Source organism: Thermobia domestica, chromosome 4 (assembly GCF_964235325.1).
Source record: "Thermobia domestica chromosome 4, izTheDome1.hap1.1, whole genome shotgun sequence".
NCBI lineage: Eukaryota > Metazoa > Arthropoda > Insecta > Zygentoma > Lepismatidae > Thermobia > Thermobia domestica.
In genome coordinates, this window is record NC_137457.1 from 304,406,506 (window position 1) to 304,433,566 (window position 27,061).

General features: G+C 37.8%; 1 protein-coding gene across 3 annotated transcripts in view; it reads right to left on the reverse strand.

The window, feature by feature from the left end:
* RhoGEF3 (Rho guanine nucleotide exchange factor 3) overlaps positions 1 to 27,061 on the reverse strand; it is a 920,825-nt gene that overhangs the window by 621,911 nt on the left and 271,853 nt on the right. The window contains exon 1 of one of the 3 annotated variants that reach the window (XM_081756413.1): positions 6,775 to 6,888. The exons of 1 other annotated variant lie outside the window; for it this stretch is intronic. The gene's annotated coding sequence lies outside the window, so the exon portion shown is untranslated. Of the gene's footprint in view, positions 1 to 6,417; positions 6,889 to 27,061 lie in introns of those variants that run through there. One more of the 3 variants, XM_081756411.1, reaches the window with a different exon arrangement.

Sequence of the window (27,061 nt, forward strand, 5' to 3'; positions counted from 1 at the left end):
AACGTAGGCCTATTGGGAGTTAAAAGAGGAAGCTGAAAATCAAGAAACGTGGAAGAAACATTTCCAGGACCAAACCTAAAACCTCTTCATTAGTCCCAGGACCTGCTAAAAAGCAGAATACTTAATACTAATATAGATGGAAAATGCAAACCAAAAGGATTGTGTCATTTAAAAGTCAACACAAAATTCATGATGTATGCATGCATGATACTTCCTTGTTCTCAAAAAATTTTTAAAAAATAAATAAAAAAAAATAGAAGAAAATTGTGCCTTCAAAAGATGATTACAGACAGAGACAATACCTCGTGACCTCCGGAAACAATGACAGGCGGAAATAAACGACCTTCAAGTCTTCGCGCGTTTAGAAAGTAGAAACAGGAAGCCACAATGAGAAAAGAGACGGACAATTTGTCATGTTATGTCCTCTAACCATGAGAGAAAGTACGAAAAAGGAAAGCAAATCCCGAAAATTCGGGGTCGACATTTCTGTATGTAACCTTTTCAGTCAGCTAAATTTATTCATACAGAAATATTTCGCAAAGAATGCCATTATACTGTATATTTGACACAAACATATAGAGGGACAGAGATACTTGATTTTTAGTTTAGCGTCTCTATCTTCAACAAGTCTACCTAGGTATAATACACGTGGACCCACAGCTTAAGGTTATTTTTAACGTTCAAATAGTTTGTGTCTAACACAGGCGATGACGCCACCGTCATCAATGTTAACATATACAACTAATAAAATTAAACCAATCAAAAGTAAAATGAATAATTCAAAAACTAAGCAAAAACGGATACATTCTGGTTAATGGACGTTACAAAATCTAGGGAATGGTGCATGTCGATTTCAATATTGTTGTTAGTTTCATTATGGGAGGCTACCATTGTTAAATAAACAATCAATTTTATTTTCCATACTTCCGACCAGAAACTGACCAAACTTGGCACACCTATTTACGATTGAAATATCTAGGTTATGGTACATGTCGATTTCACATATTGTTGTTTGTTTCATTGTTGGAGGTCACCATTGTTAAATAAACAAACTTGGCACTTGTGGGATCCGAACCGCATAAGCTACCACTGAGAATCGAACTCGGGTCTCCCACGCCAAAGGAGTGTACGCTAACCGCTTAGTCGCGAGGGAGCTTAGAGAGAAAGAGTAAGTGAAGGGGCTAAAAAAAAAAAAAAAAAAAAAAACCTCTAAACTTAAGTTATTTCGAATACTGAATACATATACTGAATCTTATCACAACAATTGCAACACCCACCCTTGTTTCTTCCTTGCTGACGGAAACCTCAAAAAACACAAACACGTCATTAAGTAGCATGTCCCTACTCTTTAGGGATTTCGAGATATTGCCATCTAATTATAATAATTGTAATCTTACTCTTTTTCCCTATCCGCTTTTTTCTTACCTTCTAGGTTATATATATATATAAACCTGAAATATGTGTGTAATTATTTTAAATGACAAGTCCATACTAAATTTCGTCTCTCTGACCTTTAGAAATTCCGAAATATGAAAATTTTAAGATAAATGTCATTTCCTTCCCCGTCGAATTTCCCAAAAAAAAAAAAAAAAAAAAAACTTCCTTAGTGGAACTTTACATCACAAATTCTATCTGGGCGTTGATCAGTCAGGAGGACTTGCTTTATATAGAGAGTTTAAAACACATTTGCCACCATTCCCGTGATGAGATTCAGTATATGTAATCCGGCATAAATCCGGGATACAAACCAAACCCAGATTACCCAATTCCAAAGTCAGAATACTATAAGATCACCCATCGTGTTAGTTTATGTTAGCGCGTTCTTGGGAACGCTTCCTCTTTCTCCGTAAACCATCTGGGATCTGGTGGAAAGCACGTGGTTACAGTCAAAGCTTCTCCATTGATCTATTGATTTACGATCTTTAACAACAGCGAAGCTACATAAGACAATCCCTACTGAGTTTAAAGTGGGATCTGAGCTACTGTAGTACATTACATTCTAGGGATGGCCAAAATGGATTATGTTCCGGAATCGGAAATTTCACTTTCCGGATTTGAGAAAAATTCTGGAAGTTTTCCGATCTTACTTTCCGGATTCCGAAAAGTAAAAGTTCCAAAACTGGTCATCTCTAGTAGATTGGATGATCTACAGTCAGGAATAGAATCTACAACCTCCACCAAAGGCACGCGTCGGTCCCGTATCCAGAACATTAAGACGAATTATCGTTTTTTGGTAAAAAGTTAACTTCGAGTTCACCATTATCATTATGTTATGTCATCATCTCTCAGATTTGTTATTTATTCAAGTGTAAACTGGCGTTCACCTGTATTTGGAATTATGTTCGTAAATAAATTCGTAAGGAAAAGGAATAAATGTTACACTAATAACCAAACCAGGATTGGCTGGTTTAAACCAAAAACGAAAAATATTCGTAAAAGTGTAAGTGTTATTAAAAATCTTGATGAACACACAGTCGTGGGTTATCACCTTTCACTCCCGTATATTATTCGTATTATATTCAGACCTAAATTCCCCATTCATTACTCAAAGAGATTATACTACAAAAGCAACTTTAATATTGTTGTGCAACTGCAATCAAAGAAAAATTCTAAATATTGTTTCGTTTTAATAATGTTTAGTTTACTATTGGTAAAATACACTGAAATGCCGTACTTTTTTGGGGGGCGGGGTCACAAACTCGACAAGAGGCATTTATTGAAATCAGAAGTAGGCCCTATCTTTGGTATGTATTTATGTATAAATGGGTCAGAGCCAAAGTGGGCTCAAATAATTCGTATCTTTATTCACTTTTCTTACCGATATGCAAATTAAGCAGTGTTATTTCTTTAACTTGGACTAATAAAAGTCATAGTGAACTAACTTGGACTGAATTAGTTCTTCTGTACTCTGCAATATTTTGAAATTGACCATATATATAATTTTGTATAATGGCTTCACTTGTGCAATTGTTTATCTTTTTGTCCTTTTGTAATGACTCTTGACAATTAGACAACTATATTAATAAGTATGTAAAGATAAGTACAATATACTTTTATCAGGAGTCCTTCGTGAGTGAGTTGGCAGGCGTATCGCATTTGTGGCCAATTAGTCCCGGTTTCGAGTTCAAATCGAGGGCAATTTCTTTTGGATATAAGTCGAAAAACGGTTTGAATTCCGCTTTAAGCTTATGTGACCCCTTTCAGCATAACCCGGTTGTTGCATACTAACACCAAGGCGAAACAAACTTATTTATGTCCATATGTGATATAAATAAATAGAACAAATTATTTAAACCAAAAAACCTGGTTTAAACCCAAAAAAAAGGGTTTAAACAAAAAAGTTTTTTGTTTTTTGTTTTTTCAATAAAAAAACGTTTTTTTTTAAACCCTGCTAATAACTAAAACAAATCAAGAACTGAAAGTTTCAGAAAAGACTGAAGGTACTCACAGCTGTTACATCATAGGGGCAAGGACCCCCCAGTCACTTTGTCTGCCCCTTAAATATGCAGTATGGGTCAAGTGTTATAATACTCTTCTATCCGGTACAGGCCCGTAGCCAGCCCAAAAATATAGAGGACCCGGTAGAAGTTACGGAGGTATCGATGAAACCATATCATAGTTCATTTGCAAGCCTATCGTGAAACTCTTAGAGAGGTCAGTAAAACTTTAGAGGGCACGCAGGCCCCCTAGTCCCCCGTGGATACGGGCTTGATCCTGTGTACCAAAAAAATAGCTACTACAAACATTCTCTGCATTGCGTTTGCTCCCCCAAAGAAATTAAAGCTGCCGTCGTCACTACATCACAGGGGGTGCTGATCCCCTTCCTGGCAAACCACTAGCTACTGACCTGGCACAAAACGCTGAAAAACTACATTAGGGATGAAAGTTCCTGGTTTAGTCAATAGACATACTTTGTCCATTGAAGCTTATGCTGAAACATGTTTTTATGAAAATAGTTCTTTTTACGTACGTAGCAGTACAACCCTAAAAAGCCACTGGCGAAATCTAGAAATTGAATTGTGACTCCAATCTACTGGAATTCCCTTCCTCCCTCCACACAGGAGACAAGCCCAGCCTTTGTCCTTGGAGACAGACTTTAGTTTTCTCTGCCTCACTCTTCTGCATAATCCTATCAGAGAACAAATGTAAGTGAGAACTACCTCTATATACCTTCAGGGCTCTTGCATACCAATTACAAGGTATTCAGTGAAGCTGAACTAACTGATGACCCGAAAATTTATGAGGTCACTGCCTAAGAATTGTTCTTGCAATAGCCAACAAACAGTTCTCCACAATCAGAGTATCATATACCTTTCTCTGAAATCATAAATTTACTATTCTATTGCACGTCACTCCACTAAAGAAAGAATTTATAAAAATGAAGCCATTCCACTGTAGGAATATGACAAAGGCATAGCAAAGAGGCTTACGATTCTTCCAAACAGCGGTTCTCAACCTTCTTCATCTGGCGCCCTCTTCTTGACGCCCTCGTAATCCACACACCTCTTCGTATACTCTACATGCTTCACGACCCCTCTCCTAGGTCGGTGCTTGGTCCGCCGCGATTTTAGATGCAGCATTCAATTCTCAAATCTTCAATAATAATAATAATAATAATAATAATAATAATAATAATAATAATAATAATAATAATAATAATAATAATAATAATAATAATAATTTATATTTATTTCCAGCAAATTGAGTTGATTTTTAGTTTAACGTCCCTTTCAGCAGCGAGGCTACATGAGACGTGGACCTATTGATTAACGTGGAATCCGAACAACATGAGATCCCGTCGAGAATCGAATCCGGGTCTCCCACGTCAAAGGCGCATATTTATTTCCAGCAAATCCTCTGCATACTATTGTAGAGCCCAAGAAACCGGATTCCAATCGAACCCATTACAGTGGTTCTTATTCCACTTTAACCCTTAAGCAGAGACGTTGAGAAATAACTGCCCTACTGTTATGTCTTTTCAATGTGACAACATTGTTTGTTTAAAATATCAATTGCCATTCGAGGTCTTTGTCCACTCACTGTTCTTTGACAAGCGAGTTGATGCAGACGAATGTGTTTTATACGCGTTTGACTGGAAAATATTCTTTGTTTATTATTTCAAATGGATGGAAATCGAAAACATAACATTATTAGAGAGAACGTCATTGATTCAAAAGTTACAAGAAATTAAATGTAGCTGGCAACCCTGAGTATGATATTTTCTCATTAGGGCTCACGCTCTATCTTCAATGACGCTCACGCTCACTACCAACAATGGCGCTCACGCTTAGTATTCTCAATAGGACTCACGCTCACTACCGTCAATAGGGCTCGCGCTCTATATTCAGTGAATTCACGCTCGCTATCCTCAATGTGACTCAAGCTCTATCCTCAATGAGACTCACGCTATCTATTAACCTCAATGGGCTCGTGTTTGCTCAGACTCGACCCATGGGTCTCGTTATCCATTTATGTAAAGGATTGGTGCTCATATATTCAGCCTGAGAACCAGACTCGCGAGTTTGGACATTTCTGATCAAAAATTTTATTGGGCTTTCGATATTCCCAAGTAGGATTTTCTCTTAGGGGGGGGGGGGGGCGAGCACCCCACCTTTCCCCTTCCTGATGGGTGCACTTGCCCCTGGAGTAGGAAGAACGCAACGAAGTAATAATAGCACTATTTACACCCCTCTCACACATGAACAAGTAGTTACTGCGCCCAGCTTTAGTGCATGGGATCCCGAGTTCGATTCCCGATGGGAGAGCATTTAAATTTCAATAACATGAAACTTTTGAGTTTAACGTTCCAGAATTATGCCCGCGAGGCCAAGGGCGCCCATGTTGTGGTTTCCAAGGGGGGAGTATACGCGACGTTTCAAATATAGGTTCAAATTTTGCTGTAATTAATGTAAAAATTCTGTTGGGTTTTCGATATTCTGAAGTACAATTTCCTGTAGAGGGCGAGCGCCCCAGCTTTCCCCCCTGATGAGCGCCCTTGCGCGAGGCTAAGGGAGACGATGACTAAAACACATGAATGATAATGGAAGAATTGAACATAATCATTTACACCCCCTCCCCCTACACACTGGCATAATGTTTAGCGCGCTCAGCTTTAGTGATTAGATGCCGGGTTGGATTCCCAGTGAGAGCATTTAAATTTGAACGCAATGCAATGGCAGCACTATTTCCGATGCAGAAAGAAGACCTCGTCCAACTAATAAACAAAAAGAATTATCAATTAAACGCACGAAAGTTAATAATAATAATAATAATAATAATAATAATAATAATAATAATAATAATAATAATAATAATAATGACAGTAAGAAGGTATAATTAAGCATAATTAGTATCATCCTGTCAACAATTAATTAATAAAACAAAATAAATAAATAAAAAGTAAGGAAATGTATTTACCTCTAAACATGAAGATATATTGTGTCCCTAAGTTCGTTTCTGATCCACCAGTTAAGATTTCCACACATATCTGTATAGTGAAAACAAAATACACAAGAAACACTATATCCACTGTAATTCAAATTTGAATTTTATTATTACTTTTTCTCAAAGAAAAATCAAAACAAATCACCAGACAACTTCTTCCTTTTCTTCTTTTTATCTTCACGATACACACGAGAAATATAATTCAAGATATTGAAAAATGTATACAAAACACAAACACCACAAAATCTTCACACACTTTAAGTAACACAGGATATTATATTGCCAACCACTCGAAAATACCAAACAACTGTTTTAACCGCCCGAACTCACCTTCAACCGAAGCCGCGTCAAGCGCTAATTCCGTACTGGCGTTGATGGTCCTTACCCGCACTACAACCTTGACTGAGTTACTCTCACTTTCCTTCCAACGTAGGTCGCAAGTTTGCCAGCAGGTGTCATTACAGTCTAGAAAAATTGCTTCGCATTGGTGCCAACTCACAGCTAAAGTCACTCACTGTGTCTCGCGCAGCAGTGAACGATGTAAGAACGGGAATTAACGGAGGTAAATCGAATCGTGGGTGTCCATCCAGGTAGAGGGTGGGGCAGAAGGGGAAGGTCGTCCCTTTGGCACTTGACAACATTTAAATTAGAGGAAGGATAGAAAGAAAAATACCTTAAGCCTTTAAATACGTATTTTCTTTATTTATTTGTAAAATCTGCATCAAGTTAGACCAGCGTTTCTCAAATTGTAACAAGGGCGCCGATCCTGGGAAGGTCCAGGAGTCCGAGACTCGCAATGCTCAAGTGGACCCCCGTGTATTTTTATGAATATGTATTTTTATATATATTTTTATTGTTATATGTATTTTTTATGAATATATAATGTTTGGCATATGTTCAATTTGTCTTAAAATCCTCATATATATCTTCTGAGACCTTGTTTGCAACCAAACACACATCTGAGTGCCGCACCCCAAAGCTACAGAGAAATCGGCGCTCTTGAACTGTAGTACGTAGATCTTCGTCCTATTATGATCCCTTATAGTCTTCTTAGACGAAAATGTGTACAAAAAAAAAAGAAAAAAAAGAAAAGAAAAAAGAAAGAAAGAAAAAGAAAGAAAAAGTGAAGTGAACTGGCTATAATTATTATACACCATAATTCCACGAGACACCGTAGTTTGGTGGACAGAGCGTTGGTACTAACGTCCCCGTCCCGGATTCGATTCCCGGCGAGTTTTTTCTCAATTTTCGGCGTCCACACAGAGTTATGAGGCGAACGGGGATTCTTGAGTTGAGTTGATTTTAGTTTAGCGTCCCTTTTAGCAGCGAGGCTATATGAGACGTGGACCTACTGATTAACGTGGAATCCGAACCACATGAGCTCCCGCCGGGAATCGAACCCGGGTCTCCCACGCCAAAGGCGCGTACGCTAACCGCTTAGCCACGGAGGAGCTCAACGGGGATTCTAGTCACATAAATAAAAGACTAGAAAGCTCCTAATATACCTGTTAGATCTGACTACATATTGGTTGGTAGGCGGGACGAAGTTCAACCGTCTGCTAACAGATGGCGCTGTAGTGGCTCAGAACCACAAAAAGGGCTGTTACTCTAAGTGATTTGATTTTATACACCATAATTAAGGATCTTCAATACGTAGATTACACAAATAATATATGATAGACAATTTGAAAAGATAAGGTTGATAGAAATTCTAATCTATATATATAAAAATAAATAAAGCGATGTTGCTCGCTAGCTTTTTATAGGCCCTGCATTGACTTCGATTACTTTTGGTACATGAATAGACGCTGGAAGAGATTATTTTTAAAATAATCGAAAACAACCGATATTAATGTTCAATTCGTAGTATTTAGGGTCTCGGAGAATGAATAGTGACAATCCCAATACCATTTAAGTGCAAATACATCCCTCATCGACATGGGGAGGTAAGAGGTTGATATGTAAAAATAATAATCTAAAACGATCAATATTAGTGTCAAGTCCATAGCTTTCGGAATTACTGAGATAATTGATGATATTCTCTATCCAAATTCATCTTTCATCGCTAAGGGGGGTGACGTGTCAAAAAAAATCGATATTTAGTGTCCAATTCATATTTTACGAGATCGCTGAGATGTATAGTGATATCCCCGCTGTCGTTTTAGTCCAAATTTATCTCCATCGGCATGGAAGTAAGAGGTGGGACAGGGAGGGAATGGCACATAAAAATAAATAACGATTCATAGTTTTCGGGGTCTCTGAGATGAATAGTGATACTTCTGATGCCTCTCAAGTCTAAATGAATCGACATGGGGTAAGGGATAGGAGTGGAAAGGGGTGAGTATAGAAGTTGGAGAAATTATCGATATTAGTTCAATCGATAGATTGCGGAATTACTGAGATGAATAGGAAACACTTTCGATGCCGTTTAAGTCAAATTTCATCCCCCACTATGTGTATCCTAAGTGACACAGGGATTCAAACACTTCCCATGAACATATTCTTCCCGTTCGAAGAAGGTTTATTTCATCTAGTAGCTTATATAGATGTATTATTTATGTTTGCTTGTTAAAATATGGCATTCCTTTTCAGCTCCGAGACTATGTGAGATATAGGCTTACAGTTTGTGAAATCCAAACCACCCTAATACGTTTAATACTCACTCTCACTGAACATCAAAATGAAATCTTTTAGTTTTACGTCCCACGATTATGCCGGTTTGGCTAAAGGAGACGGTGATGATGAGAAATGAATGAAATGGTGGAATGAAGAAAGTGGGAGGAAACGGGAGAACCCAGAGAAAATCTACGAGCACGGTGTTTGCCTACCACAAAGTCCACACATCGTGAGCTGGGATCGAACCGGGGACGCCAAGCACCGGAGGTGAACGCTCTACCACTTAGCCTCACTGGACATTAAATATGGAATCACTTGCACCGAGGGTGCATTCGCTAGTCATTAGATTAGCAGGGAAGGCATATTATTTATATAGCATATATGGTTGCAGGGCCGGATTTAGGAGGGGTGCACCGGTGCACGTGCACCCCCTACGTTGTAAATATATATACTATCTAAAATGAGAAGCTAGCAGTGAACACTTTCCGAAACTTTCTGCCATCATGTTTCGTTTGGGGCTTAAAAGAAAGCAAAGTTTTGGAAAAGCAATAGTTTAAGTCGATTTTCTGGAATCGTCAAGCAAAACAATAGAACATTTGTCAAATAGGGAAAAAAGTGAAACCAGGAGTAGAGAAGAACATTTTTCCTGTATATCACTTGTGACCCTCTTTAAAATACCCCCTCCCCTCTCCTCCGTTCTATGTACCAATGTTGTCAGGGTCAAAGAATATTGTCACATGTCACTTTGAAGAGTTTCTGTGTGATTCGAAAGTTACTGGTGCACCCCAGCTCAGAAAATCCTGGATCCGACCCTGTATAGTTGTATTATAAAATATTTTTGATATCATTAGAGTATTAAAGAATAATAAAGAAATTAATATGTGTTTTTTCTTCTAGAATAATTCCTTTAAATGAAACTTAGTGAACTATGTTTGACAGCTAGCTCCTCCTAGACAGTTGCACTGACTTTGACAATTTTTGATACATAAGTGGACCCTTGCCTAACTTGGGATTTATCATATTATCGACATGAGGGTGAAAGGGAGATCAAGAAGGTGCACAGGGGGATATACAAAAATAATCGAAAACGACCTACATTAGTCTCCATTCATTGTTTTCGGGGTCGCTAAGATTGAATACTAGCACTTTCGATGTCGTTTAAGTCCAAATTTATTCCTCATTGGCATTCAGGTTGAGGGGTGAGGGTGGAAACGGAGTGACACGTAAAAGTAATCGAAAAAGGTCGATATTAATGTTCAATCCACGATGTTCGTGGTTGCTAACATGAATAGTGACACTCCATAGCCGTGTACGTCCAATTTCAGCTCCCATCGGCATGGGAGTGAAAAAAGGTGAAAAATAAAATGTATAAAATCGAACATATCTGTTGTTTGTGTTCACATCACAGGTAAACGGTTGAGCCATCTGAAATGAATTTTAGAACATAGTTAGTAGGAGAGTGGCACTCAAGGGAGGTCCACCTCATCCGAAGCTCCCCGAATTTACTTTTTAATTGTATTGCGTATTTATCTTCACTATTTCGAGTTACAGTTTAGTGCCTATTTTACTGCCTATTTTTTAAATTTTAAGTGCCTATTTGCCTGCCTATTTTTCATGTTTTTAGTGCCTAAACATCCGGTCTATTACTAACCACAAAGACAGCAGATTAAAATCATGCAACGTTCAGTTCTGCCAACTTACTAGAACAGAAATGGCGGGTACTTCAAAAGTTGCATTCTTTCTGGGACACCCTGTATATTTGTCAAAACTATCAATTAATGACTAAAATAAACTTACTCTGTTAACGGATTGGCATTTTGTTATTTAGGTATGTTCTTTTGCAGAAGGAGATTTGTTTTACAACCTACAGGAAAGTGAGGGGAGCTAAGGGAGCGAAGGCAGGCAGTGTCGACGATTAGGACAGGAGTGTCATTTGAGGTGGGCAAGGGGTAATTGCCCTCCTGAGTTTGAGAAACATGTGCTTTTTAATACATTGTATATTAAAATAGTAATTAAAAAAACGTGAAAATCTTATGTCAGTGGGTCATCTTGACCTCTTCCCCCTGCTAAACCTGAAATGAAGTTACTGGATTAGGACACAGAATGAGTAGTAATTAAAGGGAATTTAGGGAATTTAGATTTCGCCCTTCACGTTTTGAGGGAGGACGTCCCTCGGCGAGCACACAATCCGGGGGAAGGGAAGGAAGGAGGCAGTCTGGAACCTATAAGTTAAGTACCACCCCGGCATTTGCCTGGTGTGAATGAGGAAAACCCAGGAAAACCTCATTCAGGGTGGCTGGCCTGAAAAAGTGTTTTACAATTTTTCGGCCAAGTGCCCCCACCGGGAATCGAACTCGGGACCGCTGAGTACTAATTAAAGTTACGGTCTTAAAACATCTTAAGCAAGAGCATATTATGTATTGGAGTATATCCAATGCATCTTATCGCAGGCTTATACGTAAAGTATAATAGCCTCGTTATATATATATATATATATATATATATATATATATATATTTATATTTTATTAGAACACTACAATTAAAGATGTGCTCTTTGATTTTGCTTATAAAACTTCCATATTTGCTACACTATTCTCAATCTCCGTGTAATTAAATTTGTTGATGTATTACTTATGTATTTTCAATTATGAAATAAGGTTTCAAATATTTATGTAATACTCACGAAATATCACACTTGAATTCAGAAACCTTCACCTGGGGAGAGAGGCAATTTATAGTTGTTCGCGTGGAACTATCATGAAGAAATATTGTTGATTTTCGAGGGCATTGTGTAACTGTGAAGTATGGAATTTCTGATCGCTGCCGCGAAGCAAGTTCCGTGCTAATAAATTACACAGAAAGCATTCTTTTAATGGTAAAAAAATGTGATATTTCTAAGTATTTTTGTGATATACAGTGAAACCTCTACTAACGGACACCTCTATAAAGCGGACACCTCCCGTAACGGACATATTTTGTAATCCCCAAACACTGTAATAGGATAAAACATATTGGCAAACCTCTCTAAAGCGGACACTCTCTAGTACGGACACGGACAGTCTTTTCTGTCCTTTATAGGTATTATTTACCTCCGTATTACGGACACTTTCTCTATAAATAAGTTGAAAAGTATTGTAAAAATACATTTTTAGTAATTCATACATGTGTCACCAAGAAAGCATTGTGGCATTTTGTCTCCTCAACTGTCTACTCAACAATCCAGACGAAGAGTCTCTGTTTAACAACGCTTTTATGTATTTTGCTTGCATTCCACTCCCACCCAAGCTGTTTTAGAAACAAAAGTGATTAACAGTTGCCCGCCGTTTCGAATAACACGTTATTCTACTGTCCAGCTGGAATCTCTAACCAAGCAGAAGACAAGTTCGGTAGTTTTTGCCCGCGGGTACGCATATTGTCACAAAAAAGACACTACTGGACTGCAATTAACCCACAAATTAAAGCGACATACTGAAAACGTAAGTGTAAAGTGCAGAGAACTATAACATCTTATTTCCATCTTGTGTCTCAAACATAGAGTATTGGACAGTAGAGGACAACACAGGTACAGTAAAATTTTGGTAATATTCGTGAATACATGATTCATCCAAAAATATTGTTACTAATTGCATACTACCTTCTTTACTAATTTACGTAAGAAAATATCAAAACCTCTCTAAGGCGGACACCTCTCTATAGCGGACAATTATTGATTCCCCACGGCTGTCCGCTTTAGAGAGGTTTCACTGTATATCAAATTGACGCTTTTTAGTAAGCGAAGCATTGTACACTATACTGGGTGTATCAAAAGTTCGGGGCTATAGGCGAACTCCGTTATGATTGGAGATACCAAAACAAAACAGAGGAAAATTGTTAGACTAAATTGCTTTCAATCTAATCCCCCCCCCCCTCATTTTTATATTTGACGCTTCGTTTCAATCACCATGACTTTTATCTTTCTAACATTTATTTTCCTCCTATATTCTTCACAGCCCTACCTCAAGTTCTGTAACATCTTATTAATTTTCTCTTCAGATTCCGCATTAAACGCCATATCATCTACAAATCCTATACACCTAATTACTCTATCTCCTACTGAAATGCTGTCTTCATTCTATAGGCTTTTTTTTTCACTATTTCTCCTCGATAAATATTAAATGACAAGGATACAGACGGAACTGACGTAATCATACTATTTTTTTCTTTCCTTCCTTTTCTCACTGTCGCTCTGTTGTGATCTCAGAGCAGTCAAAATAATAAATAATTAAATATTTTTTCACATAATCCACACACCAGTATTTTAACAGTAGCTAAGAAATGAATAGAAAAGAAAATGATATTTATAGTCATTTCATCACTGAAAAAAAAATGAAATCTTTAAGTTTTACGTCCCACGGTTATGCCGGTTAGGCTAAAGGAGACGGTAATGATGAGAGATGAGTGAAATGGTGGAATGAAGAAAGTGGGAGGAAACGGGAGAACCCCAAGAAAATCCACGAGCACGGTGTTTGTCCACCACAACTAAGACGTGATATAGTTTATGCTAGACGTGATATAGTTCTATACTTAGCCATTGGACAGGTAGTATAGAGCTAGTAATTAGGCATTAGGGCCATGATATAAAGAAAAACTGATTTTTTGGAATTATGCGTAATAAAAGTGTATATAAATTTTAATCATTATCAAGGTGCCTTTGGGGAAAGCGTTGTATGTTGGGGTTGTTGGTCAAATAATTGCGTTTGAAAATTGTACACTGTTTGCAAGATTTGAGTTTACTCGCTAACCAAGATTTTAAGCGTGGAACGTAATATTTATAGCGTATTATTCAGTAAAGTTTGTTAAAGCCTACATGAGTAAGTTTACCGTGATATTTCTGAAATAGAGCAGGTTTTAATGCGTCCGGAATACAGACAAGTAAACGGGTTTGCGAGGCATGATACATTTGTTTTGTATAAGATGTTGTTCTTAAGAACATACTGTTTAGTAAGACGTTGAAAAGCTGGAGCTGATTTATCTTTAGTACTTAATGTGGTAATGATTTTGTCCAAAAAACGGAGGAATGTCTTACAAAGTCCACACGGCGCGAGCTGGGGTCGACCAGGGAGTCCAAGTACCGTATGTGCACGCTCTACCACTGAGCCACCGCGCCCCCATTTCATCACTGGAGTCGTAACTCGATTGAATAATTCCATTTTAAATGAAGCAGAAGTACAATAGTATAGGCCTTGAAACAGAAGATATGCTCTTATGACTAAGATTAAGCAGAATGTATATGGCGTATACCATCGTACATTCTAGACTTCAGCTCTAGTTGGGAAGTACACGGACTATCATGAAAGATTAATCCTCAGAACAAGACCGTACCCCACCACACTGTATATTCGTCGAAAGAGCTGGATTGTAGTGGTAATCTATCGTAATCGCATAAAATATTTCGTGAGGAGCAATGTACTCCATCGCAGCGCCGATAACTAACAGGTGTGTTGCGAAATTTCAGAATTTAAAAAGCATGAAACATCTAATAATCAGTTAAAATTAATTTCGAGACAGAGTGTACCAGTTAACGCGTCTACAAGCACCAACAATGCTTACTATAGCACGGCCAACAAGAGATGGTCTCTGACGTTTCTTACCACATGCGGTGGGACATTGTAGCCCCTACTTTGATACCAGTGTTACCAACCACGATCACTCTGTCTTATACCATTAATCAAATTGCCACTACAGTTGCACCGAAAAAAACCTTGACACGCGAGTAGTGGCAATGTCACTGCGAGCTGTCAGAGACGTTCTTTTATTAGTACATACAGTCCCTATTTTATAGAAACTTATAGTCTTACACTATTATCTTTTTCCTCTTTGTCTCCGCCTTTTCCCATGTTTATATGAAGTCGATATTCCCTTTTTTTTTTAAATCACTTTCCCCACTATCCTCCATTCTTCATACCCTCTTCCTCAGATCGTTTTGTATCCTGCATTTCCATTTCATCTTGTATCTTCTTTTCCTTTTACCTCGTACTTCCAGCATTCCAGCTTTCCGTTACATTTTAATAATAATAATAATAATAATAAATCAAAACAAGTATGTCACGAAGTCGTGGGCTTAAAGTAAAGTGTGCTGTCAGTCGAAAAACCCAGCATTTTTGAAAATTTTCGTTTTAAAGGAGCCCAGGGCGCATTTTCACAATATACGCATAAAATAATGTAATGATGTTTGTTCGCAAATTCTTCCTCGGCTGCTGGGCTAATTTTGATGGGTTTTCGTGCACGATTGAACCATAATATAACCTAGACTTTTGTCATGTTACATTGTTTTAAATGCATATCCTAAGGGAAAGTTTGGGGGGTTCAAAATGTATGCGAAAAATTGTGTATCTCACAATACTCTCAACTTAAAAAGATAAAACTTGGTACACAAACTCTCCATTTAAAATAAGAGAACCCATTTCCCAAAGTCTCCGAAAATTCTTGTTTTAAAAATGGCAAGGGGGTATCTCCTAAGCATATAAAAAATAAATGTAACGGTGTTTGTCCGCGAACTCCTCCTAGCTGCGTCGATTTTGAATATTCTTCGTACATGAGCATATCTTGGACTAACTTAAGTTTTAATACATTTTTGGCAAGAGAAGGAGAAGGCGTGAGGGGGTGACATAAAAATAATCGAAACCGACCAACACATTAGTATCCGATCCGTAGTTTTTTGGGGCGGGTGAGATTATTAGTAACATTCCCGACGTTGTTGAAGACCAAGTTCATCCCCATTGATATGGGCTGGTATAGGAAGATGGTTACGGTTTTGTAAAAATAATAGAAAACGTTAGATATTACAGTGGTGCCCCCCCCTTATGTCCATGACGCACCCCCCCCAATTGTCTACCCGTAGGTGTTCTTCCATGAAAAAAATCTTCTTTTCGATTTTTACACTCCCTCAAACATATTTATACAGATTTTTACCCCCCCCAAATATTTCAATGACGCACTTTGCGTCATAGCCCCCCCTTGTACTGTCGATACGCTTTAAGTCCAAATTCATGCTTCATGTGTATCCTAAAGGAAAGAAGAGATTCAAACACTAGATAAACCTATGCTCCACGTGCGAAAAACGAGCATTTCAGATAATATATAAAATTACGAAAGTAACAACAATGGAGTTGAGCTGAGTTCATTTTGAGTTTGACGACCCTTTCAGCAGCGAGGCTACATGAGACGGGACCTACTGATTAACGTGGAATCTGAACCACATGAGCTCCCACCGGGAATAGAACCCGGGTCTCCTACCTCAAAGGCGCGTACGCTTAGCCATGATGGACCTCCGTAACAACAATGTAATATTCTACTATGGCCCGACCTATGTGCTGTACAAAATCTCATTATTGTGTGACGGAAAATGAATTCGGTTGGAAGATTTAAAGACACGTTGAAGACGCATTGTAAGTTAAAGAAAACCATGTTAAAAGAAAGTGTCCATCTTTGAATGTTAAAGAAAAGCATGTGAAAAGAAACTACCCATCTCTGAAAGTTTAAAGAAAAGCATGTGAAAAGAAACTATCCATCTCTGAAAGTTTAAAGAAAAGCATGTGAAAAGAAACTACCCATCTCTGAAAGTTTAAAGAAAAGCATGTGAAAAGAAACTACCCATCTCTGAAAGTTTAAAGAAAAGCATGTGAAAAGAAACTGCCCATCTCTGAAAGTTAAAGTAAAGTCTTTGTAAAGAAGCTGCTAATCTCTGAAAGTTAAAGAAAAGCATATGACAAGAAACTGCTCATCTCCGAAAGTTAAAGAAAAACATGTGACTAGAAACTACCTATCTCTGAAAGTTGAAGAAAAGCACGTGAAAAGAAACTGCCCATTCCTGAAAGTTAAAGAAAAGCATGTGAAAAGAACCTACTGATCTCTGAGCTACTAATATACTACTTTCAGCATATAATATTGACTTCTGAATATAGCAACACTGCTCACAAGCTTAAAACAGAACACCTAGATATTTTCTCGAAATAAAACAATTTACGTTGTGAATAGTAATGAATTTTGCAAAAAAGGAATTAAAGACCAATTTGAATGTGAAGAAGTACGGAAATGTTTGATTTGATGAGCAATTAAATACGGACATGTATCCTGTGTCTAATAGAAGAAGACAGGAAGGCGCTGATATATTTGTTAACATAAATGTTTAGCTCTACTTCCTTCTGTAACTGGCCATTGAGTATGCAGAGAGCACCAACAACGATGACCGCCCAAAGGAAGAAGAACAAGCTTATTGACTGGGGGGAGGAAGAGACGGGAGGGAACAAGTGGGAAGAGTTTAGAAAAACATGTTATCAGCTGCAGTCGAAAAATCATTGACCCATAATAATAGCCGGAAACAATTTCTGGAAGGGAAGAAGTGACTCGGCTGTTATAATAACACCAACCCCTTTCGGAACGTTGTACTAAAAACATGTCTGGATGTAGGGAAACAAAATGTTTATTTTCTTTATATACATGTGCGATCTCTTATAATTCTGAATTGTTAGATATACATGCAAGTTTTTTTCAGCGGAACATTTAGAACGTTTAGAGTGTGTTTGCTCTGGAAACGAGACGAGACAGAATTTTCCTGACGAAATGCGAGACAAGCTTAAAATATATAAAACGATAATCATACCTATTGTGTTTTATGGTTGTGAAACATGGTTGCTTACTCTGGGGAAATAACGTAGACTGAAAGTATTTAAGAACAAGATCCTGAGATGAATATTTTGACCCAAGAGGAACGGGAAAGGGTAAACTTCATAGCGAAGAACTGCATAATTTATACGATTTACCAAACATTGTTAGGGTCATCAAGTCTAGGAGGCTCAGGTGGGCAGGTCAATGTACCCCGAATGGAAGAAAGCAGGAACGCTTTCAAAGGTTTGACTGGAAATCCAATCGGAAAACGACCATTAGGAAGACCTAAAAAAATGAAATGAAACCTTTGAGTTTTACGTCCCACGGGTATGCCGGTTAGGCTAAAGGACACGGTGATGAAGAGTAATGAATGAAATGGTGGAATGAAGAAAGTAGGAGGAAACGGGAGAACCCCGAGAAAACCCACGGTGTTTGTCCACCACAAAGTTCACTTGGGGGGCTGAGATCGAACCCGGGACCCCAAGCACCAGAGATGAACGCTCTACCACTGAGCTACCGCGGCCCCCTTAGGAAGACCTAGGCGCAGATGGGAGGACAATATTAAGATGAATCTTACAGACATAGGAATATAAAGTAGAAACTGGATTCAGTTGGCTAAGGACATAAGTCAATGGAGAGCTTTTGTGAACGCAGCGTTGAACCTTCGTGTTGACATGCCATAGTGTTAGTTAGTTAATGCGAGACGAAACAGAGCTTTTCCAATTCAGACAAACATGACAAGACGAGACGTTACTTTTAAGACATCTTTTCGAAATGAGACAGTCTTAAGTCTTGTCCTTGTCTTTGTGTTTTGCATCCTTATGGAATAACGAGGTTAAGAAGGACGCAACCAACTATGAACGTGACTGAGGCTTGAATTTGGTCCAGTTCGTGAGCCAGCGAGTCACTCCATGTTACAATTATTGCAGTCAATTTCATTAAATAAATTATTGGTCAGTTCCGTTATCTGCAATAACCACTTTTTTGCAGCCAGTTACTTTTAACTGACATCTCGACTAATTTATCAGTTGCATTCAATAACTATTCGCCAGTCTGCTATGTTTGACAAACCGGGGCGTTCGATATACACACATCGGAGGACACATTCAAGTCCAAATTGGGTCATTTTGGACTTTTTTATTTTTATTTTTAAAACACGGGAACTTCACGAGAAGCCAATGAGGCACCGAAGAACCAATCAGCTCGTTAAATAGTCCTCATCATTCTACCTATAAGATCCAAGAAGATGCAGTATCTGTTGGTGAATCAGTTGCATTAAATAACTCTTGAATGACTATTCATCAGTCAGCCACTTTTGTTAATTATCCATCAGTGAGTTACACTCAATAGCAATTGCTAAATCAGTTACATTCAATAACCCTTGTGTTAATTCAATAACTATTCGTACCAGGTATATCTGACAAGTATTGATCAATGAGTTACATTCAATAGTTATTGGTGAATTGTGTAGCTTCATCAGTATCTATTAGTGAATCAGTTACATTCAATAATCCTTTATATTAATTAGATAACTGTATACCAATCAGCAGGGACGTACGGAAGGGGGGGGACACGGGGGTCCGGACCCCCCCCGAAATTTCGACTTTTTAAAAATTTAGCCTAATTTTAGGGGCAATTTTAGCAATTTTAATATAAAATAGCTACATATTTAGTTTGAACCCCCCCCCGAAATAAATTCCTGGGTACGCTACTGCCAATCAGTTACATCTAATCATTATTATCGGTCAATCAGTTACAGTACATTCAATAGGTATTGGTGAACCAGTTACATTCAACATTTGTAAGTCAGTGAAACTATTCTGTTTATCTATTATTGATTAACCAATTTAGAATGTGATAAACTTACACCAGGAAGATGACAAAAAATACAGTATGGTACTCACTTGTAACCAAGAATACATTTTGTGTTCCACGTGTATCGGAAGTATACAAAGTAATTGACAAGTAGTTAGCTTCTATTGTGCTGCTTACTTACCTGTAAAGAAAAAAAGGGAAAAAGAAATAGTAAAAGTTTTGTTGAAAATATAATATAAATGAGATCTTGGTATGTGTGTTTGTTTACTTCAGACACAACTTATGTAACTTATAAAACATTGCATAGTGATATAAATATCTGGTGAAAAATTAAATAAATTACTTACGCTACAATTTAGTCAGGTTTAAATTAATTAAATTACCACTTCAAGTTGTAGGGAAGCTTAGTCACCCGACTAGCGAGATGAGAAAAGACAGCTCTGCAATAGAAATTTCAAAACTTTTCGAGACAAGACTAAAGTTGACAATAAGACTGGAAATATCTCGTTTCGAAAACTAGGCAAGAAGTACATTAAAAAAAAAAAAAAAAATTCAAGACGAGATAAATAATTTTTCCAAGTCATGTGGGCATCATTACAACATTCAAGTCTTCGATCTCAAACATTGTTTTAGTCTTACCTGATTCATAGTATTAAAAAAAACGTATAAATTGATAAGATGATTCTACGAACACAATATAAAGAGCATTTATCAAAGGTTAAAGATATAGAAGTCATTGTAGAAAATAATAGTAATATTAAATATGGTATTACATCACACCCTTCGTGGATCTCCTGTGAAGCCCAAGGATTCTGATTACTTCTCGATGATTTTTTTAAATCAAGGCATAAATTTTGTAAGTAAATTTACAAAATGAGACGAGAAAATTTTCGAGAAAAGCTTTTCGGAAATCGAGACGAGACGAGATATAATAATTCTTTAAAAAAACTGAGACGAGAACGACACGAGAGTTCTACTACAAAAGTTACGATATGAGACAAAAAAAACATTTATTTCTGGTCTCGTCTCGTTTCATGGGCCAAAACTTCATAATTTAGGGCTATATCTAATTAACCACCCTGTATGTTCTTGTCTTGCTAGTGTTGCAATGAAAAAAGTTAATAAAATGAAATGAAATCTTTTAGTTTAACGTCCTTTAGGCTAATGGAGACAGATGATTAAAGTAAGTGAATGATGATGAAAGAATTAATGGAACGAGAATGTTGGAGAATTTTGAGAAAACCCACGGACACGATGTTTGTCCACCACAAACTTACTTGTCCGCGGATCGAACCAGGAACCCATTGCATCAGAGGTAAAACACTCTACCACTGAGGCATCGTGCCAGCCCCGAAAAAGCTAATGAGGATACATTTCAGTTATCAAAGGTAACATGGTTTCTATACTACATCAATTTTTACGTTTGCAAATAAATAAATAAATAAAACAAATAAATAAATAAATTCTTGATTTTCTCGAAGGATGCACGCATGAGGATTTTTCACTTGCCTGTATCATTTTGATCAACTTATTTAGATCTATCAACCAGTGGCGGATCTATCCCTAAGTCCAGTTTTTTTTTTTTGAGTGACAAAAATAATTTAAGCTATTATTTATTAATTTTTTCTTGACAGTTTATAGTAAACTCATTATATACCTATCATACAGCTCCTTCGTGACTAAGCGGTTAGCGTACGCGCCTCTGGCGTGGGAGACCCAGGTTTGATTCGCGGTGGAAGCTCATGTGGTTCGGATTCCATGTTAATCAGTAGGTCCACATCTCATATAGTCTCGTTGCTGAACGGGACGTTAAACTCAAAATCAACTCAACCTATCATAGAAGGGCGCCGATTTCTCTGTAACATTTGGGGGGGAGCATTCAAATGAAGGGTTGTATACATAAAAAATACATGTAACAATAAAAAATATTCATAAAAATATATGGGGACCCACATGAGCTTTTGAGGGGCCCGGGCCCCCCAGGATTCAGTGCCCTTGTTATCATAGTCTGGGTTCTGGCTGGCCCCTTAGTTTTTACCTGCTAGATCCGCCACTGCTGTCAATGGTGTTTGTCTCATATTTGGACATTTCTCTCCCTCTCTTTGCTCAACGCTTATAATACTCTGTAAAATTTCTGTCTGTAAACAAGTACATTCTTTAAGTTATTTCAAGGACAAACTCTTATTACATTTCGTGCTAGCTGTAGTTCCGTGACCTGCAGCAGTTACACGATGATTTTATTATTATAGAAATGGAATATCAAAAGTAATTTACAAATTCTTGTTAAAGAGAAATACACAGAAAACAACAGTCTTAATAACCGCAATTGAAGGAGAACTGGAAAGTGGAATAAAATACAATAAATTATATAGTGCGTATATTAGGATAAAGATGGAAGATATCAAAATACCTTCTTCAACTGCCTGGAATCCTTCAATATCGTGGCATTTGTAGAATACTGAAGTAATGAGACAGTAACGAATTCCATTGGAGTAACTTCTTCGGTCAATGGGTTATCGATTTCAATTATTCCTAACCAGTGGCGGTTTTTTGAGGGAAATCACATGAATAAAAAGTTACATTTTATCTCTACAAAGAAAGCATATACAAGAATTGACACATTGACTAAGGTTTCTTCCATAAGGTTGTAATGATAAAACTTAATTTCTTAGGGATATGACATCCCTTAAGAGTCGTCACTGCTCTGAAAGAAGTTTTCATTGCATAAGTCTCTGTAAATTTCCAGGTTGAAAATAATATTATAAGTTTATTATTATTGGAGGCCGCGGTGGTTCAGTGGTAGAGCGTTCACCTCTGGTACTGCATGGTGTCCTCGGTTCGATCCTAGCTCGCGCCAAGTGAACTTTGTGGTACACAAACATTTGTGCGTGGGTTTTCTCGCGGTTCTCCCGTTTCTTCCCACTTTCATCATTTCACCATTTCCTTTGTTCCTCATTATCATCGTCTCCTTAAGCCTAGCCGGCATAACCGTGGGACGTAAAACTTACATTTTTCAGTTCGTCTTATTATTATTATTATTATTATTATTATTAAAGATGGAGCTACAGTTTAAGATGGAACCCGATCTACCGTAATAAATCCATTCCTCTACCAATATCACCTTGCATCTGGCACGCACCCAGATTATTTTTGTTGGGAGTGGTCCAAGGTTTTTTTTTTCTCTCTCTCTCTCTGGGGATGATTCCAATACGTCTATGTAGTATTAAACCTATGTTATTCTGCATCCGGAAAGACAATAAATAATTGTTAATTACTGCCCACCTATAGCCTATTCGCAGAGAATCTCGTGGAACCAGATTATCTTTATAAGGAAAGGAAGGTACAAAATCAAATCTGTAGGCTATATCATTGATTTCTCTGTTAAACAAGAAGAGTTATGCTGAGAAAGTATATACATGTTAGTCGAGTTACTAAGTTCTTTGGGGGGGGGGGCGGTCTGGACTCGATGGACACCCCGTGAATGCGTCTCTGACCCAGATCATAGAATCTTCAGCCGCCATTGCTTTCGCTTCAATATGGTTGGCCTTTGTTTTCTACTTTAGAGTGCTCCATAGAATCTATACACAGATACAGGCAAACACCCAGAAATATGTTTGTGGAGGGATGTCCTAAGTTCGTGGGGGAGGCGTCCACCAGTTTGTCTAGCTAGCATTGAACACGACCCGCTCGGGAGAGTAATACTCCCGGAAGTACGTTTTTCCGCGCGCTACTCTAGCTAGCTGTTTTACGCGCTATTCTAGCCAGTTGTTTTAAGTTGGTCACAAAATTTATATTATGAAGTACAAGGGGAACAAAACTAGCCCTATATCATGGAGTACAAGGGCATAAGTACTACAACTACTTATCTGCACAAAAATAAACAAATCACTTTTTAAGTATTATTTTCATATTATTTTAATTTAATAAGTGTTATAAAAATATTTTAAAAAACGTAAAAAAAAAAAAAATCCTCGGGCCGAGTTTGAACTCGCGTCAAAAGAAACTTTTATTACTAGCATATAGCGCTAGCCCACTCAATAGCAAGCATTTGATTTCTGCTATTTTCATGGAACGTGGCAAGAAGTGGATAACGCCAACCAATCAGAACTGTGTTTCTCGTTTCTACTTCCGGGAGCATTACTCTTCCGAGCTAGTCCTCATTGAACTGGTACTATTTTATACTCGATAAAACGATAAGTAATTTTAAAGTATTGTCATCTATATTCTCAGTAAAAATAATAAATTAAATTGTTTTTACAAGAAAAGAAAGAATACAGATGTAATGCAAGATTAAATTTTTAAGGTACATCTTTACCTCTGGTGCGAGGGGTCCGTGGTTTGATTCCCTGCGAAGTAACTTTGTAGTGGACAAAATCGTGTCCTTGGGTTTTCTCGAGGTACTCACGTTTCCTCCCACTTTCTCATTCCACCAATTCTTCCATCATCATTCACTTGCCTTAATCATCGTCTCCCTTAGCCTAACAGGCATAATCGTGGGACGTTAAACTGAAAGATTTCATTTCATTCTAAAGTACCTCATCCATTTCTCTCCTAAAGCAACCATAGTTTTCTTAAGACGCCTCATTCCGGCGAAATTAAAATACCGCTAATTTTACGGTAATTATGTGATATCTTCAAATAGATAAAATATAATTGAAATGTCGAACAAGAGCGCCCTAGACAATATTATTTTGCGTGAGATACCGTTATCACTTATCACCTAGTGGCTTTCCGTTTTCAGCCGTTTAGAAACGCAAAAATAAATGCCGATTTTCAAAATGGCTCGAAATAGAAAGCAGATTAGTGAGTCGTGAAAGCGGTATCTCATGTCAAATGATATTGTCTAGGGCGCTCTTCTTCCACATTTCGATTATCTTTTATCTATATGAAGATATGACATAACTACTGTAAAATAAGCGGTATTTTAATTTCACCGTGATGAGGCCTCTTAAGAAAATATACAAATGTTTATCGATTTACGAAGTTTTGGGGGTCCGAGCCCGGTGGACACTCCCGTGGGTGCACCCCTGCAGAGACAAAGCACAAAAATAATACAAAAATGTACTTTTGACTACGTCTTTTGGTTAAAGAGATTGACTTCACAGGAAACACCGTCACTAATTTAACAGAAGGAATTTCTCTTCTTTCTCCTCTCTCAATTACAATGGGCGAGACAGACAAAAGACTATGACCAGAAAAGGAAGTTTTCTTTTTTTCTCTCTCTCTCTTTGGAAGGAAATTACACACTAAAAAAGAAATAAATAAAAAGGTAATAAAGATTATGACGTAACGCTTTAAGCGTTGCAAAATGTTGTGGTTTGGCGTGAAGGTGGTGTTGTTTCACTTGTTCTTCCGAAAAGAATGATGCAAGTGAATGGAAAGCAGTAATGCAGCGTGGTTTAAGAAATGTAGGGTGTTTTCTAAATCCATACGTTTATCGCTTCGTACTGTTCGTATGTATGTACATCCGCCATAAAGTCATTCAATTTTAAGAGCTGTATTTTTACTCATCATACATTAATACACACAAGTGAGATTTAGCAGGAAAAAGTTATTTGTTGGCCTATTTATCACTCTCAGTTAGTATAGTAGCTGCGTCCAAAACGTTTTCAATTGGCAAGCATGGTGAGCATAGTAGCCGCGTTCTTAACGTTTCCGGTCGACAAGCTTTGATAATATATAGTGACTGCGATAACTCGTGAAGCCTGGGGTCTAAACCAATCAAGGAACTGCTTTACGTCACGTGCGATACATCGGAAGAATTCTGTGCGATTCGTGGAGCTGCTTTCCGAACACACATTTGAGAAAACAAGTGCACTAGCAATGTTGCCAAACTTAGACAACATGACGAACAAGCGACAAAAAAAAAAAAAAAAAAAAGAACTACATATTACACGAACACTACTAATATTCTAATTAAACTGTAACAATAATAATAGCAAAAATATAAAATAACAATAACAACAAAACGATACTTATCGGCCATCCGACAACACTGCGCTCTCAGGAAATGTTCTCCGTATAGCGCGAGAGAAGACACTGACAAAATTTTATTGACAACCGAGACACATCCACGCATCCTATTGGGTGGTGAAATGGAAGACGTAGGTCAAGATTCACGACCCTGTGCAAGCACTACAGCTTTAACCAAAAAAAAAAAAAAAAAAAAAAGTGGTGGCAAAGTGATCAATAATGTAGTGCCAACAACAGCAAAGATTAAATTTTACCGCCTGACAAGTGTCAAGAAGAACCACCACAATGTTTAAGATAAAAACAGTAACTGTGGGTGAAACTTTAAAGAAATAGGGCGGTAAAAAGTGGAAACTTTTCGAGCGAGCCTATTATGCTACCAAGAATGACATTTCTTTACAAGAAAGTGGAACGTTTTGAGGGAGCCTACTATAGAATCAAGAGTGACACTTCATTTGAACGAGATTGAAAACTTTTTTAAGCAAAGCTATCACACAATAAACGGCGGCTTTGCTTTGAAAGAAAGTGTAGAAATATTTTCAGCAACGCTACCATATGACCCCCACTAATAATAAAAGATGAATAAATTGAAGGTTCATTTCGCCCCCCATAGATAAGATTCATCTCGCCCCTAAGGTTCATCTTACCCCTCTGAGATAAGGTTCACCTCACCACTCTGAGATAAGGTTCACCTCGCTCCTTTGAGATAAGATTCATCTAGCTTCTCTGAGAAATGGTTCATCTCTCCACTCTGAGATAAGGTTCATATCGCCCCTTTGAGATTGAACATCTATTCTCTTGGTAAGCCAAACTCGTTACAAATCAGTTTTATGTCCCACGTTTACGTCCTGTAGGGTAAAAGACAACGTTGATTAATGAAAGTGGACGTATATGAAAGGGGTCAATGGAATGATTATGTGGAAGGAAAAGGGAGAACCCAGGATACGATATTGTCCACCATAAAACTCGCATGGCTCGGAATCGAATTAGGGACCCGCCTCGCGTAAGAGGTGCTGATATATTGGAAATGAGGACGAGCGGAGTTGAGGTCGAAGTTTAGAGTACCTAACCTACCAAACTCACATGGTTGTCTGTCCTCCTTTCGTAGATGTATTGTCTTTTGACGAAAACCCACAAAAGGACAGGTTTTACAGTACAGAACAAGTAAAAAGGAAGCTTGTGACGTAATGCTTAAGCGTTGCAAAAAAAGAGAAAAAGAAGGAAATATAGCGTGAAGGCGTTGATTCACCATTTCTTCCGAAAAGAATGAGGCAAGAGTGAATGGAAGTCCATCCTCCGTAGGTTTCTTGGCCAACAGCCATTAGATCAGATGTCTATGATGTGATCTGCTGCATGGTTATTGCTGATGTGTATATATATATGATACCGCTGGGTGTGTGTGGTATATACGATATAGCAGAGAGGAACGACATTGCGAAAACGTGATGTGAATTTGGATCATTGGACGGTTCATGAGTTAACATTTTTCTTTCTTCCTTCCTCACTTTATGACGATGTCCATCTTCTAAAGATGCAGTGCTGCTAACCTGCTGGCGGAAGTCTTCAAT